Source organism: Hetaerina americana, unplaced genomic scaffold, assembly GCF_022747635.1.
Source record: "Hetaerina americana unplaced genomic scaffold, ioHetAmer1.1.p SCAF_7, whole genome shotgun sequence".
NCBI lineage: Eukaryota > Metazoa > Arthropoda > Insecta > Odonata > Calopterygidae > Hetaerina > Hetaerina americana.
This window is the reverse complement of record NW_027287316.1, coordinates 11465825-11486701: the sequence shown is the minus strand read 5'-3', so window position 1 is coordinate 11486701 and position 20877 is coordinate 11465825.

Sequence of the window (20877 nt, the reverse complement as noted above, 5' to 3'; positions counted from 1 at the left end):
AATTGTGGTCTGAGTCCGCATCCGCTCCCGGGAAGCTGTGGGAATTTATCACACTGTTCCTAAACCTGTGTCTAACCAGGATATAATCTAGCTGATATCTTCCCGAGTCACCTGGCATTTTCCATGTATACCTGCGTCTTTTGTGGTGTCTGAACCAAGTGTTGGTGATAACTAACCCCTGTCTCCTGCAGAACTCAACTGCTTTCTCCCCGCGGTCATTCCTCGTGCCTAAACCGTAGTCCCCCACCTCATCACCATCTCTTCCTTCGCCTACTGTCGCATTCCAATCCCCCATCACTATCAAATGTTTCCCTGCAGGAACACATGCAATCATGTCCTCTAACTGATCGTATATCCTATCGACCTCTTCTTCCTTATGGTTGCTCGGTGGCATGTATACCTGGATAATAACTAAGTTCGTCGGTTCTGCTTTTATCTCCACTAGTAGTATTCTATCATTTACCTGCTCTATGTTGACTACGCTTCTTCCTACCTCTTCATTTAATACTGTGGCATCCCCTCGTTGGCTCTCGTCCCCACCGCTGTATATTATTCTATACTTATCACTCCAGTAATCCCCGCTATCTTTCCATCTCACCTCGCATAGACCTAAAATATCTATTTCTCCCCTTTCCATCTCTCGCTTAACATTCTCCAATTTCCCCGTCCTCATCATTGTCCTAACATTCCACGTTCCTATTCTAACTAATTTGGTCTTCTTCTCCTGCGTCTTCTGTCCTGCTGCTGCTGGTTTTCCCTTGCAAGGGTTTCGTGGGATGACGACCGCGGAAGCCTTGCCTCCCCCGCTGCCGGGCACGACACACGGCCGTTTGGGCCGAGCCCCGTGGTTGCCAGGACTCAAAATATCTCTATTGTCCATCACATTGTTCTTGGGAATGATAATTGAGGTGGTTTCCCGTTGCCTTCCTCAATAGTGTTTTTAACGTGACACCATCACTTACTGGCCGCCCCACTGGGGTCAGACGCCATTGCAGCCGCCTCACTGAGGAACAGACGCTGCGTGGACTACCTTTCGTCTGGCTCCTAACCTTCGACCTACCTGGCATGGGTGACCCTACCAGGAGCAATTTTTATTACTCCCGCCAGTACAGCTCTAGGGGTCATCGAAACGCACAAGCCCTTCCACCACGTCAAGGTTGTAGTCCGGGGAGGGATGTATATGTATATGTATATATATATATGTATATATGTATATATATATACATATAAATATATATACATATATATATATATATATATATATATATATATATATATATATATATATATATATATATAAAATATCTTCGAAATGGAACGCTCATCGGCGACACACAAATATATAAAAACACAGATGTAGATTTTTAGAATATAGAGACACAAAGAAAGGACACTCACAATTTGTTATTTTACGTTTCGCCAGCACGGCTGTCGTCTTCAGAATGGCGTTCTCGGGGAAGAGCGGAGAGGATGTGCGGGGGAGAGGTGGGGGAAGGAGAGGTAAAGGGACCAATAGGAAATGAACAAGGGGGTGGGGGGGATATGTATCCAGGTATACATGCCACCGAGCAACCATAAGGAAGAAGAGGTCGATAGGATATACGATCAGTTAGAGGACATGATTGCATGTGTTCCTGCAGGGAAACATTTGATAGTGATGGGGGATTGGAATGCGACAGTAGGCGAAGGAAGAGATAGTGATGAGGTGGGGGACTACGGTTTAGGCACGAGGAATGACCGCGGGGAGAAAGCAGTTGAGTTCTGCAGGAGACAGGGGTTAGTTATCACCAACACTTGGTTCAGACACCACAAAAGAAGCAGGTATACATGGAAAATGCCAGGTGACTCGGGAAGATATCAGCTAGATTATATCCTGGTTAGACACAGGTTTAGGAACAGTGTGATAAATTCCCACAGCTTCCCGGGAGCGGATGCGGACTCAGACCACAATTTAGTTGTTATGAAATGTAGCGTACGTTTTAAAAAGATAAGGCAGGGGCGGCGAGTTAGAAAATGGAATGTAGAAGCATTAAATGGGTTGAAAAGAAAGGAATACAAACAGGCGGTAGAGAAAATCATGGAGGACGGTAAAGAGCTAAGTACTATTGAAGAAAAATGGGAATGTATCAAGAAAGGGTTGTCTAAAGCGGCAAAAGACACTATTGGAACCGTTAACGCTAAAAGGACTCGTAAACCATGGATCACGGATGAGATGATTACAAAAATGGATGAGCGGCGAAAATGGAAGAATATAAATACAGAATTAGGCAAAATGAAGTACAAAGAATTGAACAATAAATTGAGGCGGGCAACAAATAAAGCAAAGGAAGCATGGTGGAAGACGCAGTGCGAGAATATGGAAAGTCTGCAGAGGAAGGGGGAAATCGGTGCGCTTTACAGCATAGTTAAATCTTTATCGGGAAGTAAGAAAGGGAGATCAACGATAGCAGTTAGAGATAAGGCCGGTAAGGTAATAGTTGACGCAGGAAAGATCCAAGAGAGATGGAAGGAATATGTAGAAGACCTGTATAGTAAAGAGCTTAGACCAACAAAGTTTGACATTGAAAAGGAACTTGACGTAGAGGAAGATAGCTTAGCTTAGGTCCAGGCATACTAGACAATGAGATAGAAAGGGCATTAAGGGAGATGAAACTAAATAAGGCCGTGGGGGTAGATAACATTCCCGTGGAACTTTTGAAATGCTTGGGAAAATGTGGGAGGAAGAGGCTATATGGGCTGATCCGTAGCATTTATGAGGAGGGAATCTGGCCGGAAGACTTTGTGAGATCAGTTTTAGTTCCTATTCCGAAAAAGGTAAAGGCCACGTCATGTGAGGACTGTAGGACAATTAGTTTGATATCCCACGCAGCTAAGGTTGTTCTAAGGATCATAAACAAAAGGATAGAGAGTAGGGCAAATGATTACTTAGGGGATGATCAGTTTGGGTTTAGGAAGGGGAGAGGTACGCGTGATGCCATTGCAGTAATGAGATTATTAATCGAGAGGAATATAGAACACAACCAGGAGGTATTTGCCTATTTCGTAGATTTCGAAAAAGCGTTTGATAGAGTAAATTGGGAAAAACTAATGAGTATATTGCAGAAAATAGGAATAGATTGGAGGGAAAGGAGGCTAATCCGCAACCTGTACATGTCTCAGACTGCTCAGGTGAGGGTGGGAAACGGGGAGTCAGGATGGGCAGTGTTAGGAAGGGGTGTAAGGCAGGGTTGCCCATTATCACCGTTGCTGTTCAACCTGTACGCAGAAGAAATGATCAAAGAGGCATGGGAAGAACTCGAGGTAGGAATGAAAGTGGGCGGGGAATTCGTAAAATCAGTTAGGTTTGCTGATGACCAAGCTTTAGTTTGTCAGTCAGCTAAGGGGCTGCAAGCATTGCTTAGTGAATTGGAAATTCAGTGCGACAGGTATGGGATGAGAATCAATATTAATAAAACAAAGGTTATGCGATTTTCTAGAAAGAAAAAGGCCAAGCTTAACATTAAAATAGGAGGGCAAAAGCTAGAGCAGGTAGAACAGTTTACGTATCTCGGTAGTGTTTTGGACCAACACGGTCAAAGTAGTAGGGACGTAAGGAGAAGAATTGCGCTAGGCAAAGAGGCTTTCACGAGGAGGAGGGACTTGATGACAGGGACTTTGAGTAAGGATGTTAAGAAAAGACTCGTAAAAACTTTGATATGGAGCGTAGCTATGTACGGAGCGGAAACGTGGTCATTGAAGCAGGAGGATAGACGTAGATTGGAGGCTTTTGAAATGTGGGTGTGGAGAAGAATGGAGAAGGTGAAATGGACAGAGAAGAAAACAAATGAGGAAGTACTTGGTATGGTGGGAGAAAAGAGGGGTTTGTTGGGAGTAATCCTATGGAGGCAGGAAAAGTGGATGAAGGGGGTGTTGACCGGCAGTGGGATGTTGAAGACTGTGATAGAGGGTAGAATGTTGGGCAAAAGAGGAAAGGGAAGGAACAGGATAGGGTTGTTGGACGGGATGAAGGGAGGAAGGAAGTACTCAGAGATGAAGAGGGACCTGATATAGAGTAGGATGATTGATTTTGTGTTTTGTTAGGAGTAATAAAATATTTGTTTGGTAGTTGTGTCAGTCCAAAAACCTACCTTAACCGGTAGATTACTTAAAAAAAAATATATATATAATCTCGGTAGTGTTTTGGACCAACACGCTCAAAGTAGTAGGGACGTAAGGAGAAGAATTGCGCTAGGCAAAGAAGCTTTCACAAGGAGGAGGGAGGTAATGACGGGGACGTTGAGTAAGGATGTTAAGAAAAGACTCGTAAAAACTTTGATATGGAACGTAGCTATGTACGGAGCGGAAACGTGGTCATTGAAGCAGGAGGATAGATGTAGATTGCATGCTTTTGAAATGTGGGTGTGGAGAAGAATGGAGAAGGTAAAATGGACAGAGAAGAAAACAAATGAGGAAGTACTTGATATGGTGGGCGAAGAGAGGGGTTTGCTGGGAGTAATCCTATGGAGGCAGGAAAAGTGGTTGAATGGGGTATTGACCGGCTTGGGATGTTGAAGACTGTAATAGAGGGGAGAATGTTGGGCAAACGAGGAAAGGGAAGGAACAGGATAGGGATGTTGGACGGGATGAAGGGAGGAAGAAAGTACTCTGAGATGAAGAGGGACCTGATATAGAGTAGGATGATGGATTTTGTGTTTTGTTTGGAGTAATAAAATGTTTGTTTGGTAGTTGTGTCCATGCAAAGCCTACCTTAGCCGGTAGATTACCTTAAAAAAAAATATATATATATGTAGGCGGAAATTCTCTGGCTGATAAATGTTCTCTTATTTGACGCACCTCACTCGTTTATTACGGAAAAGCTCGGAAATTTCAAATAGGGTGCAAGGCGGTTATAAAAAAATCTTACCGACCAACACGAAGGGCAATGAATTTTAAGCGTCGAGCAATTTTGGACCCCACACCCGACCTTGCACCTAGTGGCTATTCCTCTTCTGGCACTTGAAACGGTGGCTTGGTGGACAACGGTTGGAAGAATACGAGGAACTCAAGACCGCCGTTACCAACTGGTTCATTTCTCTGATGGCGTACTTCTCTGCTAACGGATTGAAGAAGCTCATCCACGGCTGTGATAGGTGATTAGAATTGAAAAATGTTAATGCAAACAATTGAAGTGGGTTTAGCGCAATGCTGAGCACCAGTGGTTCTGTTTTTCTTGACTCCAGGTGAAGCATTCACCAGGCTTTCAAAGAACTTACTAAAGATCACTGCGATGCTTTAAATCAAATGAGTGAATGTTTCAGATTTGTAATCACTGAGTTTTCTGACTATTATAAATAATTATGTCGGTATTTTTGATAAATTAGTCAAAAAATTCACCATCAAAAATTAGTCCAATTTTTAAAATAACTCTTTTAAGGCTAGGTGTACATTAATATCTTACTCTAGGAGAGTATCATGACTGGCGAGTGTCATTTTATCTGTATTTGCCATGTGCAACTCCAAATCATTTGAGCGTGCGCAGCCCCATTAATTCCCGAAGGAAATCCCGATACAGAGGACAAAATTAATTCATATTAGGAATTTCAAATATTTCAAATGAAGCCAATAAACATTCCGTTTTATTTTATTGGTTTGTTATTGGCTGCTTTTAAGAACGAATTAGCATCCACTGTTGACCTTTATCCTGACACATATTTTTTATGAACGGTATTCAGAAACCACAAAATTTTGCTAACCTTAGCGATAGCAAATCTACCTGTCTCAGGAGATTCCCCATGTTAATGTGTCTTGCTTTTATTGACTGAATTTATATGCCTAGAATATTAATTTAAAAAATCTATACATTTTCCCATAAATATAATTATATATACGAGTATAATAACTATTTGCACTTTTTAAGATTTTTAACAGATCTATGTAATAATTTTCCATACAATTTAATTAATCTATACTAATCACTTAAGCAAATTTTACGGGTGTTAAACTTGGGTGAAAACCATTATATTTGGCTACATTTCGACCAACTATATGCCTATGTCTTTCGACGGGGAGAATTGTTTCTACATAGACTAGGGATTGCATGTGAAATTAAAATGATATTTTTCTACTGAAATGGAGCCATGGTGTGTCAGTAGGGAATATAATTCACACCAAAAAAGATGTTTACTAAGATAAGACAAGGCAATGGGAGCCCTGATGAACTGGAGTGAGGGAGACGTTAAAATAACAAAATATTAACTGGTCCTGCATTCTAATATTGAACAGCATATACTCTTTAAGTTCTCGGGAGTGTTGAAAATTAAAAGATACCCAGAGCAGAGGGATCCCATAAACTCTTTTTTTAATCGCCAAGAAAGCTAAAAAGAATCATTAGCAGGAATATTCACGACTTTTCGGGGATTTCAAATGCCAATCATCAAGTCTCATGGGGGTAAAGTCCGGTATTATGCTATCAGAAAGAAAAGCGTGAGCATAAAAAGTAAATTTTATACTTGTGATAACGGATGAATGGACCAATGCGTTCAACAGAGATCAGTGCTCGCCTTTCTGTAGTAAAAACACGCCCCTGCGCTAAGGTCGAAAAGATTTTATGTTCTGAACGTCAACAATAAATGCCCTGCCTGTCCCTGTCACATCACCAATTTACTTAACGTGTAATTCAAGAATTTCACGTTATAAAAAAGGTGGTTCCTTAAACTTAACGATTATGTGCCTGTGAAAGTCTACCTCAAAGTTTAATACAGAAGAATGTTATGAAACTATATATATTAGGTTAGTAATGCTGTTTGTTTGTTGCTAAAATCGCTAACTCCATTTCGTTTTCGGGCACGGGCTGATCATAGTGAAGAAATATATGCCCAAGCCTTTTCATGACTATTTAAGAGGCATAACTATGTAATAGTTTTTGCTACGAAATAGATTTACGCTGCTAGATTATTTGGCATGGCCTACATCCATTAACAACGGAATTCTTGCGACAATTGTGAGTTCAGTTTTTTTACGAAATCATCAAATAAAAAACATTTAAAATGAACAAAAAATACTTTATTTAATCATACTATTTTATTAATATGTAAAAATATATTACTCAATATTTTATGAATATTGTTTCCACGCTAGGAGCCATTTTTTGTCAATGTCAGAAATTTTGTTTATATAGGCAGAACGACATTGAAAACTCGATTTTTCTGCAAGAAAGTTCCAGAAAATGGTTTTTTTTCGGGCCATTAGCTGAAATTTTGAAATGCTTTGGAATAGCGACAATGCAAAATTTTTGGAGAAGATTTTTATGTGTCAAAGAAGAGGCAAGTAATTGAAGGAACCGAGAAGGACTTAATATTCAAATGATGATTATATATATATATATATATATATATATATATATATATATATATATATATATATATACATACATACATGAATCACGTGAAGTTAGCCTATACTCCGCCAAGTTTAAATTCAATTTCTTTTTCGGAGAATGTAATGGTGAAAAATTTATCACTCCTGAAAACCGAAGAAGTTTCCAAACTATTCTAATGGGTTGCCATATCTCTCGGCCTTTAAGTCTTTAATGAAGGAAAATGAAATAATTAATTTTGTGCCAACCCATTCAAATAAAAACAATGACTGCTGAAGAAATCCCCCTTCATTGCATTTCACTCATTTATCTCGGTAAAGTTTTTGTTTCTGCGAGAGGGTTTGAAAATTCATAGGTGACCAAACTTTCCAAACTGGCCCTAGCTTTTTTATACACGAAAAGAAGTTTCTATTTAGAAAAAAGAATTCAGTGGGACACTCATCAGCAAGAAAGTCTCTATCTGCGCTATCCCTAATCTCTCTTCAGAGAGCTTTCATTTTGAGTTTCATGAATATACTGTCTTTCTGCCACTCGGTTTTTAACATTATTGACGAAACACAAATATGAGAAATAGGGTAAAGCATGCTTGTTTTATTTATTTCCCTTAATTAAAGTCATTACTAGTGCGAATAATAACCCAAGTTTATCAAATTAAACTTCAAAGGTGTCTGCTTGTTTTAGAATCTGATTCTGAGATTTTCAAACCCAAATTGTCTTTGGTAAAATGGCATGATGTAATTTCATAAAGCATCAGTGGTCTCATTTGTGTTTATTCTCGTCAAACACAAGGAACTGCCCTTTTAAATATTAACCTCTTGAAATACTTCATATGAATTAGAGTTTATACTTGTACATAATCTGACTCGTTACAAAATAATAAAAAACAAAACGCAATTTGAAATAAAAATTACGAATAATATTTTTTCCTATGGTATCTCTTTGTTTAAAATGAATCAAAATGTATAGGAATTTTCCAATAACAATTTTGTTGTTATTTTAATTGCTTAATTTTTAGAAATAACTCTCTTTAGAAACTATCGGTCACTGAAACGGAATGGGCCCCTTTATAGATAACAATTGTTGAATTTAGCGCCATACGACTGATGTTATGTTATTAGAACACTCATTTTTTTCATAGGCATCACAACACTCCTTTCTTCTTCTCCGTATTCATCTACTTCATATTGCCCTTTATTCTATCCAGTACATTTTTTTTCTTACTTAATCTCTCTATTTGATTTTCAGAATCCGGCTCCATCACCAGATTACGGAAGCTTTTATTCATCTCATGCCAGCTTATCAGATCTTCTACATCTCTGACGCATTGTACTCCACGTGAATATTCCCAAACACTGCTTCCTATCTTATGAACTTGCCCTTTTTTAAGATTGTGTCCCTGAATAGGTAAAATATCCCCTTTTATTAATTTCTCCCTTCTTTGCATACCAGACTTGTAGTTTTTCTCTTCTGCATGCAAGGATGTAAGATTTCTTCCGATGGGATTTTATAATATATCCTCGAATCGCTTTATCGATTGATTTCAACGATGTTCGCGTATCTACTGCTATACATACTCAGTGATCTGCGAAATGGTGGACGCTAATATCTGCCGCATTCTCTTTAATTTCATTGATTCGAATTCTCGTTTGCTTCTTTTACTGCCTCCTTGATGTACATGTTCATGAATGTTCTTCTACATTTGCTTAGTGACCAATTTAAATTATTTTCTTCTCTTTTGCGTTTCACTTGGTATGGAGAATGTATTTGGTTTAATGTATTCTACGTGTAATATTGTCGAAGCACTACACACACCTGTATATCCATTTTACGAAGGAAATGACCTCTTGTTCCACACTACTTTGATTAAGGCTTTCCACAGATCCAAGAATTCTATACACATCGTTTATATGACACCTTTAATTTTTCAACCAGGAAAACATAACATATTCTCCCTTATATATCTGTTTTTCTAAATCTGAATTGATTTTTTTGAAGGGTTTCCTTCAGTTAGCCTCTCATTCTGCGGTTAATAATTCGTTTTAGTACTTTGAATGTAACTTTGACCCCATTCTAATAGCATTCATTGGATTTAAAGGACATTTTTGTACTTACTCGTACGTTAGACATTTTTTCAAGCTTGCCTTGGTGAGATTGTTTGGTTATTAAAGAGTACTAAACAAAACTGCAACCCCCTCGCATTTCTACCTGGGTCCTAAACTATCTCCACTAGCTTCTACGCCACAATCTTATTCTTATTTCTTATTCTAATATGGTCTTCTTTTTCTGCCTATACCTCTCAATGTACCCTACCTGTATGTGGTACTCGCATTATATTTTTGTTTACCTCAAAGAGTACTTCAGAAAAACCATTTCTCGTGTTTACTAAAATGCGGTGTGGAATTTACAATGTTTTCCTTCTCTATCTCTTCAGGTTTTGGTGAATCGTGAATATGAAAGCCTGCATCGAAGCAAAAGCTCTCACCGTCGATCTATATGTCAGGACCGATTAATCATTGTATGAAAAATAATTTAGTCTGACTTCTGAAGATGCCTATATTTTGTTTCCAAGTGAAAAAGTATTCATTACATTGCGTTGTCAAAATTTGTGAAATTTTTATCTGCGTCTCATGAAAGCCTCGAATATTGCAAATTACTTCAATGGGCATTGAAAAGTTATGAATCAGATCCACTATAAGGAGAAACATTGAGTAATATGTACATACGTTTACATTTATAATGGACAGGCTTTGTAATAAACTGTTTTTAAACGATTAGGTAAGTATTAAAAAATCTGAGGCTTGATTTTGACACTAATAACATCAATCCAATATCAGTTCTCTGATGCCGTTTAATAATTCTAAAAACTTTTACTTTCAGGGTAAAGTATGCGTAAAATTATTGGTGCTATTGCCATTCAATCTACATTTAAATTAATTGGATTGTAATATAGTAGTGAAAACTTTTGAAAAATTAAATTACAATTATAATTCCTCCTGATTTTAGTTTCTTAAGATTGCTAATATTAAATTACAAATTGATAGTTTCAATATCTAATTACTCTCCTTTTCGATACATGATTTCCTAATGATTTTAATGCGAAACTTTCTGATTTTAAATATTATTTGAGTAAACTTAGCGTTTCATTATGAAGTAAATATGATGCACACATATTTTTTTATCTCGATGTATTGATTTTAGAGTATGGAAATAATAATCCTGATAAAATTATTTTTTCAATATTTAAGCCCATGGCATTCATTACTTGTTTATAAATTAAATATTGTTTATTAATTAAAACGGATTTCATATATCAATTATTGTGATAAATTAAGGAAAAAGAAATAATTATTTAATATAGAAGCTTCAGAATTATGTGAAAGGAATATAAATGGATTTATTTGGATTCTTGAAAATTTGCACCCAGAAACGCGGGCTGGAACTCATTTCCGTTTCGTGTTCTCGATAAGAAGAAAATTTTCCGTTTTGTAGGAGCGATGCAATTTTAACGACTCCATTGGGAACATTAGATTCTTGCTCTGACGTGTGAAAAATTTCCATAGCGTTTTCATACCCCGATTAAATGCTCTAATCGAGTGTTTATGCCGGGCCGTATCCAGGCTCAGTGATGTTTATTCAAGTTGTGGAATGCGATTTGATTAGAACCTCGAAACATTGATAATGGTCTTCATAGGTAGTTTATAGTGAGAATTCATTTGTTTGCAGCCATGTTTTCCCAGGAAATGAAAAATCGTGGGAGTCATGCATGTTCTTGACCGCAATGCTAGTTCGAGACGAGGAGCAAAGGCGAGTGCGATAAAAACCAATTTTAAAAGGTTGCATACAAATAATCCTGGTCATTCAATTCCTCCTACTACATAATATTCAAATTTCATCCACGGAAATATCGCGTTTTCTCTTAGAGTGCCGTCCTCTGTATTATCAGAAGGACCTTCCATTGAATTATACAGTTTGTTAACTTTTACAGCGTAGTAAAGAAAGTCAGTAAACAAGTTTTACCCAACTTGATTCATAGAAGAGTGCTTCTAAAATGCAAAACCACTTAGGGCTCCTTAAATTGACCGTTAAATACTTTTAATTTTAACTTAGTTCCATTTATTTTATATCTACGTGATATCTGGTATATGATAACATATGCACTCCCTACAATTGGAGTACAGGCATTTTAATAAGTATATCAGACGCATAAATTCTCGTATGTATTCATTCAAAATTTAAGTACTTAAACATTGGTAAACACAAGTAATGACTTTGTTGATATAATCTATACATAGTCAAAATATATATTGAGTATATCTTATTGTTTTAGTATTATCTCAGCTGTGAATGTTGACAACTTCCCTATTCTGGCAATTAAATTAATACGGTAATAGAAATCGAGGGCATCTTTCTTTCTATGGAATTCCGAGAACTGATGTACATAGCATAGAAATAGCGCTTTAGATATTGATATCCATCCATGACACCTTAAAGGCTCACAATGAATTTTATTCGGTATATATTCTTGAGTACTAGATGAAATCCAGTCTGACGTAGCCAAATATACTCGTACACGTATACAATTCTATGAAAATAGTGCTTTCATTATTTCATGATTTATATTTTCAAGCTAAAACCCATATCAAGCTCTAATGTCGAATACATGATTCGTATACGTGTAATGCATCTAAGCAGCAGTTACAGAAATAGTTTTTCCGAAGCGTACTTAAACTCTCTTTGAAGTAACATATGATGGTGGTATAATTCTTTCATTTATGTTTCTCGATAAAATTTTGAGCTCAAATCCCTCGCTAGACACTCATCTATTCAGTATAATTGTAATACAATTTAACTCCATGCGAGCAAAAAGCTACCCTACAAGAGTAGGCATCCTTTCTGCCCTTTCATAATTAATGCAAGACCTTATTAGATATGCATGAGGTTTTTTTTCCTGGACACGCAGGTAGATGAAGTTGATGAAATTTCAGAATGCTCAGCAAAAATAAAATAGGATTACCGGCTGGAAATTTTCCCGGAGGTAAAGGGTTCGTGAGAAGACGAGTAATTTTGCGCGAGTCATTAAAAAGAGGCAACATCAGTCGAAGACCTTGAAATTCCCTCGAGCAAACACTGTGTTCGCAACGGCTTTAACTTTTCCCAAGTTGGGAAGTTATAATTTTTGTGGTGTATTTATTTAACATAGCAAACGTGCAATCCTCGCACGTCTTGATGTTTCAGTCGATGATGGAAAATGCATTAAACATCGCCGTAAGTGAATTAACTGGAAGGAAAGAAGCAATTAATTTCTAAATTAAAAATCATTCGACAATTTACAATTTTGATGTTAATTTAATATAAAAATGTATATTAATGATTGTAAAACAGTCTGAGTAGACTTCACTTATATGTTCTTAAATTTCTCACGAATCCTCTCTTTGAAGGATGGAGTTAACAAAAATTATATAAATATATGTATACAATTCAGTGTGCATAAAATCCTTTTGTAATTCAAAAATTTTTGTATGATAGAATCATCAGTCCTTCCAGATTAGACAAAACTCAATGTTACAATAAAATGCCAAAACAAGACATTGACATTGTTATGTTTGAATTTAATTATGAATATATAAAGGACTATGAGCATAAGAAAAATATCCAAATATTTATTGTCGCCATTGCATTCAAGATTGGCGTCATAATTTAAGACTAACTTTTCTTCCCTTGAAGCATTTTTAAACATCATATCACATCAAAACACATGTTGAGCCCATGCTGCTTTTCCCCTCAATTTAATCTTATAAATAATGACTACCTTTCCATCTCTACCAGCAAAAGTTCACTTCACACTCTTGTAAGACAAACTCCAACTCCACCACTCTTCTTGATTTCATTTCGCAACACAAACTATGGCTAAAATGACCAAATAGCAAAACAGCTTGCCTCTTATTTAATATTCTTCATTAGATTCTTTAACTGTTCAAAGAGTAGCATTTAGACTCAAAATATAAGAAATTATCTTGATATTTTCACTGCACATAATTTATAATCAAGTGCATTTTTCTTTATAATTTGGAATTTTCTTATTCGCTTCCCTTGTTATCTTACTTATCTCAAGTTTTTTAAAACTGATATCCATGAAACAAATACCGTATCTCCCGACCCATAAGACGCCCTTTTTAAAATTCAAACTGATCTCTAAAATTATCCTGTGGGTTGGGGATACACGGGTATATCATCGATGCATATGCGAAAGCTGATTTGATGAAAAAACTTTAATTAAATACTTTTAAGTATCAAGTAAATGTTAAGAATTGTAGTCTGGTGTGCTATCACCCACTGCCACATACCCTAGTGGTGGCTAGCGGGGTACTATGCAATGTAATGAAAAGAAATTATTGACCTACCTGACAGAAAGCTAGAACAATGACATTTCTGTTTCGTCGGTCGTGTCACCTTCGTCAGGGGCTAAAAGTTCGGCTGCTGAAGAATTTAATTTAATATATATACCACGATTAGTCCTTCAGTCTACTCTCAGACAAACGCTTTCACTCATTATATCGTATTCAGTGTCAGATTCTTCTTTTGTCATTGATTCCTAATTCATTTTCAAATATTTTTCATCTCCTGGTTCTTAATGTGCTTGTAAAGCTGATATTCTTTATTTGGCCTTGTTCTTCAGACGTTAAATTTGCCATATCTCCAATGAAAAATAGGTTAAAACTGCAGTTTCAAAACAAATTCATCAAGTTTCAACGCTATAGAAAAGAACGATATAATTTTCTCTCATGATGGCCTTTAGTGTAATATAAATTACCAAGCACTCCAACATTCTTACCTTAGAATAGATTTCTCAGCAATACACAATTGCTCATTCAAACTCATCATACAATCAAATTCTTAACCAAAATTTAAAAAAATATTATTTTATGTGTATCCGCCGTGATATGCTACTAATTTGGAACCAATATATATCCTTATTGCAATAGAATGCTCTCGATCGAATGTCTAATAGCCGACTTGTATAAATCTCTTACTTGAATTCGTATTGCTCGTTACTGAGGAATGCCTCGTGTCAGATTTTCATTTTAATTTATAGCGTAATTAGGGTAGAACCGTGGTAATGATTTCTCCAAGCCACAAATGTGATGATAAACCTTTGTAAAAGTAATATTGACCCTCACGATTGCCCTCCTTTATAAACTTCAATTGAAAATTTTAACCTATCCGTTACTGCTAGTTTTGCCTCTGTAGGTTTAACATTTTCATGTGATCTTATATTAAGTGAAATGTAAACTTGTCAAGGCAAAACACTTTGGTAAAGTTGCTACTTGTCCTATTAATGCTAATGAATGACACTATTTAGATAATACAAGATAATTTTCTAGAGAGCAGGGCCAGCAGCAAACATTTAATACTTATTGGAAAAATTAATATTAGGTTGCCAGGATAAGTTAGACATGTCCTCATATCGAAAATTTGTTTTTGTTAAAGGGATATAGAAATTGGCTCACATTAAATCATGACAATTACTTGTTTTGAATTCTGTTTTTAGGAATACCGCAATTAATTCGTTAATTTTGGCAAACAGCAAGTTCTAAAATCTGTTTCTTATATCACTGATTCCATTTCCTCTTGTTACGTTTGTAGAATATTTTTACAGGCGTAATTAATGCCGTAAACAGTAGTGATTATTGAACCTCCGGTAAATTACTGCAAAATGTAAAAAAAATATTAGCATGGGTTTCTTTTGGAGCTTTTTAATACATGGTTCTGAAATCGGGATATGGGGAAATGGGGGAGTTCAAATTAATAAGATTTTGAAAAACTTTTACAGATAATTGAAAATACTTGTATACATTGGATGCCTCCATAAAGAATATCAGGAACAGAAGAGTATGCACGAGACAATGCATTAATATAACGGAGATGTCAGGGGAGCGCAAGTTTAGTGCAACATGGAGGAATCAGTAAAAGAGATGAATTTATGCCACTGAATGTCCTCCACTGTTCATTCCTCAATACGCGTACATATACTATCCCTTCTGGTAAAAGTAGGGAATTTTAAGATTATTCATACTCTTCTAATTATTTATCAAACCGGCTTTCCTCCAAGCTACGCTTATATTAGTTTTTGGCTTTAACTGCGGTTAATGTGTAAACCTAGAGTTTGCATTCGTTTCATAGAGCTAGGCTCTTCTGGACATTGAAATTCGAAATTGTTAAGGTGGAAAATATTTTCGTACATAAACACTACTTTATCATATCATAATTACTATGAAAAATATTTTAATGCATTTTAAATATTTAGGAGACACTAAAAACCTAGGAATATATAAAAGTGGCCCATTAATTTTTGAAAATCTTTCATTACATTTATTCGCGCACAGCAGAGAGGATACAATATGTTAATTATACATTAAAGATGTTATATTACATATTAATTATGCATTAAGAAGAGTTAAAAATACATTGAAGATGATGGTCAAGTATAGTATAAATAAAGAATGCTGCTTTACTTTGTAGGGGATCGAGATGGTGCGGGGGCTAACGTACTGGCTTCCCACCCAGAGAGCATTTGGCTTCCAATTCACGCCATTCATGGTGAAATGACTCCATGCTGCGGAGAATGTTCTCCTCAATTACGTATAGATACATTAAATTTAGGATAAAATTGACATTTTATGATAGATTTAAGATGCTTAAACTATTTTGTGCTTATACTACTGGAATATGATAGATACTCGAAGAACTCGAACATTACCCTAAAGACTTCGCTTTAAATATCTGAAGACACAAAAGTGCATAATATCAAAATCATTAAGCACAAATGAACTAAATAGTCAATATAATAAAGGTAGTTTAAACCATAAACAAGTTTTCCTCATATCTCTTTGACTTCTTATTATATTTTTACAGTCATTAACAAAAGCCATTCGTAAATTTTGACTCGATCAATTTTAATACTGATACTAATTTTTTGATACATTACGTAGGGAAAACTAGAATAGCCTTGAACTCGACTATTATGCTTCTGAATGCCTAACCTTTAATTGGATGTGTGCTCTCAATTTTCAATAAAATAATTTATCTAGTGGAAATTATCTCACTTGGTTTGTATTGTACCTGATAAAATTTAATTTCCATCAAAATTTCTTTACTCTAATTCTAATCTTAGGCTATGATTCTCTCGTTTGAAATTATACCCAGAAAGGCTTTCCGGAGAATGAGCTTAATACATATTTCTCGACAAAAACTATGTGAAGCATATTTTTAATCATCCTCTACTATTGCGATGTCAGCATTTGAAAAAGAAGTTAGGAAACCATATTTGTTCTACACGATGGCATTGTTTGAATTCTATGAACGGATGAGTTATCCTGGACCTATTTAATACAACTGGGGCAAATTCGGTAATTATCTCACTTCGCCTGAGATTTTTGGCTCGTCTTTCGAGAATTAGGGTGACATTACTCTCTTGCGGCTTTTTTCCGATAATGAAGTGGGTAAGAGTGTGAAACCTCGGGATTTGGTGGGTTTTAATATCATGACTCCATCTTGGCAGACATTTATGACTAGATATGAAATTATTATTAATTCTCGTATTTTAGTAAATGTGGCATTTTTCCAAAGGGGAGGGATACCAGCAAGGATTTAAAAAAAAACCAAGACTTAAAAATTATTAAAAAGTATTCCGTTTACTAATCGCAAATATAATACTCAAGTTCAAGCTACTGAATTTCCTCTACAATTTCATCCTTAATTACACGTACTTTCTATCCCTTTTTGTTGAAGCAGGGTATTTTAAGGTTATTCATTTGCTTCTTATTACTTACCAAACTGAATTTCCTTTAAGATACGCGTATATTAGTTTTTGGCTATAATTGCGGCTAATGTGTAATGTGAGAATGGAAAAACAGAAATATCGAATAATGGCTTCTGATATTTTGCTTTAGTAAAACAATCAAGATGTTCTAAACACCACTATCATCAAATAGAGATGAAAAATATCAAATGATTTGTTCGCAAGTAATTACTCATAACAGTTGTATATGCATGGAAATATAAAATTCTCATATAAAATTACTCCAATATCTAATTCATATTGGAATGGTGCTACCGAAACATATAATTATAACAATATGAATAACTGAACCTTATGAGGACAAGATGGAAGCTATATAGGTAATTTTACCACATTCCATTTACTATGAAATATATACATGTACCTTTATGTGAAATTGTAATATATGCTACTCACCTAAAATAAATCTCACAAGGTCTCACTAGAATTTCAATAATAGTTAAAGTGATTCACATGTCTGGTTATAAATTGAAATACAAGAACTAATTGTAGTTAAACTGATTTTTATTTCAATTCAGTACATTTTGCCATAAGGAATTTGCCCGTGTTGAGAGAAATTTCTCAATTAATTTCGTCCAATTAAGGTTTTAGATTTCGTTCTTTCACGAATTTTTATCTCGGTCAACTATATTTTTACTTTTTATGCTAAAGAAGTGCATCAGGATACAGGGGAATGGGGTTAGAGAGAGAAGCGGAGAGAAATGGCGTTTTACGAACTCCCAGGAAGTAATGAGTATCTGCTTGTTTCTTTTCCTCGTCCCCCCCCCCACTCTCCCCTCAATAGGCCTGTCTTGTAGTCGGCGTGGGCAGACGTACCCCCAATAGACCGTCGTGGGTTGAACACAGCGGGACCCTCTGATGCGTGGATCCGTCCCATCCTGCCAACCGTTTGCCTCTCCCTCCTTTAAGTCCGCGTTGTTCGTCTTTCCCCCCTCCCGCGTACCGAGAATCCCCCTTCCATGCTTCCTCCCTAGTCCCACTTCTCTTCAAGACTACCGTCTCTCGCCGCCACCCCCGCTCCCCGCTTTCTCCCGGCTTGCCTCTCCCTAATACGCGCATTTCTCCCCTCCTCCAGCTCTTCCCGAGTTCTCGATGACCGATATCGATTTTCAATAATCGCAGTTTCGTTTCCAGGAAGCGGAGCGGGAGATCATTCAGGCGCGCGAGTTTATGGAATCTCTCTTCCAAGCCGGTAAATAATTTCGCAGCTGTTTCGCTTTTACTGGGATGTACAAATGCGTTGTAGTCTCTCGCTGGACTCGGGGATAAGATATTCAGGCGGATTTTTCGTCTCGGCGATTTGATTTTTTTGCATTCAATAGTTGGTTATTCTACCCTTATAACATGCTCACGTGATCGTGCGCCAATGGGCCTAAAAAAAGAAGGACATATGGATTTCGATCGCGTGATATCCGAAATGGTGATCTAACAACTTTTCATTTCACCGATTAAATTTTTACAATCTGGACCAATATGAGACCCTATTGGTTTATCCATTATCTCAAATGATATTTGTCAGTGTTTAAAACGGTAATTTCTTTGATTTATAAGATTATTTTGCAACAAAATAGTTGAATATAGTATTTGTTAGTTACGAATTGAGTAGCTTCAGGCGTGATGTGGTGGAAGTCGAACATAATGAATAACTGAACGAAGCACTTTTCCACGTGATATTTTTTTTAATTTTACGACCAGGTTTCGGTGCATTACATCCCTGATACCAGTGCAGTGCCAGTGCAAATAAACGTACAGTGACTTTTTTTGCAAATTTTTTCACTCATTTTCTAGAATCACCCTTTATTTTGGTATTTTCAACTTTTGCTTTGCATTCAAGAAAATAATCGCACACAGAATAAAAATATAGCAATTTTTAGAGTAGAGCTATAAACCATTAAAGTAAATTGTATGCACAAGAGTAAATATTTTTTAATATTTACATTTTTCAGTTATTTAGTCATTATTAGGACCGTTTCCTTCAAATTTTCACTCTTCCATTCCACGGAGTGATATTTTCACTTTACAGCTGATAAATCGTTATATGTCATCGCTGTAAGTGATACGAATAATATACATGGCAATCATTTTTTTTAGAAAATATCATTTTTCGTATACTTTGCATTTCCTGCCGGTATGGCGTCCATAGCGTTCGCTCAAAATGCAATTGCATCCATGCTGTAAACGTTGGCCCTCCTCAGCGTGAAAGTCAATTATGCGCAGCCGAGCGTCGCCTTCAGCAGTGATGAAGGGTACCGTTCCAGCTCCAAATTTCCTTAACGCCGCGCCTCCAATCGACCGTGCGGGAGGACCATCGAGAGAGAAAAAAAGCGTTGGAATCTCCGGAGGAAGCTCAGTCGGGGGCTCAAGCCGTCTCCGTGGAATTGGTGAGAGCTTAGCAAATGTCGTGTTCAAACTTTGAGCAAATAAGAGCACATGGCGAACACTTTGGAAGGAACCCTACGATTCCGATGGGTAGAATCTTATTTTTAACTGAAACTTGAGAAAGCGAAAAGCTTGAATTCTTACATTTATTTGTTTTTTTCAAACCTTGAACTGAGTTCAAATAAATTGCATAGTTTTGTAGTTGTAGGGGAGCAAAGGTACATCCCAATGGTTTTCTTAAATCATTGCCAACTCCTTACCTGAGAATTCAAGTCGGCGTAAATTGCTATTGTTTATTTTCAAAACCCTATTTTTTTAAGTTAATGACTATAATTCACCATTTAAGTAATGATATCACGGGATAAACAGATGAAAGATTGGGACGATAGCAAATTATGAGAAATATGTAGTCATTTCTACAACATCACTAAACTTTCTTCCATCTCAATGGTAAGCAGAGATTTTAATTATAATGTTAAAGGAATATAATCAACAAGTAACTTTTAGTTTTGCATACTTAGTCCTAAATACTATTTAACTAATTTGAGACTCAATGCGTAAAATATCTTTTGTCTTATCTCGGCTATGTGAGAACTACATATATATTTCATCATTAGCTCACGCAGGAAATATTAAATGCCATAGAACATGTGTAGAGTGATCGATTTGTATTGATTAACGTGAGTGACGCGGAAACGGTCAATAGTTTTTATGGAGAGCCGGAAAAAAGCCATTGATTGATGCGTGTCAAGTCGGCCAAATCATAAAACACTGAGCCCATTAATATTTAATGCCCCTATTAATATTGTAATTTACATATAAATTTTAAGTGAACGCTTTTAAAGCCCAATCAGTCGTTTTATCATTAATCATGCAAGGATGATATTCAATTAGCTATATTTCAATTATCTTTATTTTTTTTGTAAACATCATTCGCCAAGGCGAGTTCATAGAACAGGTTTAGTTCAAGAGGATGTGGTTTTCGGTGAAACAGTTAAACAGAGAGTTATCGAGCTATCGAGCATTACTAACCAAAGTGTGTGTGCGTCATCTAGTTTCGGCTGCTGCTGAAAATGTACGGCCATATGTTCCGTGGGTCATTGGTTTTCAAATACAATAGACATAACTACACGTACTTAATTCATTGACTCATTCTTAAAAAATTAATATATTTCGTGGACATCTAATGAAATAATATTCATTATTTCCGCAGAGTAATAATTCATGCACCTTATTTGCAGACGGAAAACTAGACATTTTTCCTACTGAAGTAGTGTGCTATGAC